Source organism: Chenopodium album, chromosome 16, assembly GCF_948465745.1.
Source record: "Chenopodium album chromosome 16, dcCheAlbu1.1, whole genome shotgun sequence".
NCBI lineage: Eukaryota > Viridiplantae > Streptophyta > Magnoliopsida > Caryophyllales > Amaranthaceae > Chenopodium > Chenopodium album.
The window spans coordinates 22,539,721-22,540,679 of NC_137849.1; the positions used below are offsets into that span (position 1 = coordinate 22,539,721).

Consider the following 959-nt stretch of genomic DNA (forward strand, 5'->3'; position numbering starts at 1 on the left):
TTGGGCCTGTGCGACCATACTATCAATGTGGACCAAATACTAAACCCTAATCCCTCATTTTCTTACCACTTTAAATACCACCTCTTAAACCCCAATTATTAAATCTCTTCGTCTCTCTCCTCTAGCTGTCTAGCAAACCTTTCAATCGCAGAAACTTCATCTCTTTAGATCTCTAATTCTGTTTTCATTACTTATCAATTTCTCATTTCTTTCGAAATTATTTCAATTTTCATTCGAATTTATTATTTGTTTGAATTGCATCTCATTTACCTAATCTTCAAATCACAAATTACAAAGTGATTGAAGACCTTTAGCAGATGCATAAAATCAATGGTTGGCTTACCAGCCCATAGCATTCGACTTTGTTATTGCTTTGGAGTCAAATGGACCTACCTATATTCATTCAATTCATTTTTTTTTTCTCTTTTTTTTTTCTTTTAATTATCTGATAAATCGGCAAATGACGATAAAAACTTATGCTTATCACAGAATTTTTTTCGTGTTGATAAAAACTCCGCTTATTATCTGATGCTATTTTCTTCTAATCTTTCGATTTCGTTGTTTATTAATTTAGGGTTTTTTTTTTTTTTTTTTAATTCTCATGTATTTGTCAAATAGGCAGGTGATGAATGTTTAAAAGTTACTTATCCTACACTCTGAAATTTCATGCAGATTACAAATTTTCTCAATTTCTGATGCCTATTCTTTCCTAATTATTTTACAATTTGAAACTAAATTTGTTGTTTTTATAAATAATTTCAATTGATTTTACTAGTGATAATTGTTTTTTGAAAGAATTTTACTAGTGATAATAAGCAGAAGATGTTATGTAGATTTTCGGAATACTTTTGACTTTAATTTTATTTTAAAGTGCTGAAAAGTAAGTTAAATCAAATTCTGATGATTGTTTTTTATTCTGATAAATTTGCAGTATGATTTTTTTTTTTAATCAATAAATG

General features: G+C 27.7%; 1 non-coding gene across 1 annotated transcript; it reads left to right on the plus strand.

The window, feature by feature from the left end:
• Nucleotides 1-452: 452 nt before the first annotated feature.
• LOC145587148 (small nucleolar RNA R16) lies at nucleotides 453-536 on the plus strand. Its single transcript, XR_014101175.1, has one exon. It is a non-coding gene; the product is annotated as a small nucleolar RNA R16 (small nucleolar RNA).
• Nucleotides 537-959: the final 423 nt, after the last annotated feature.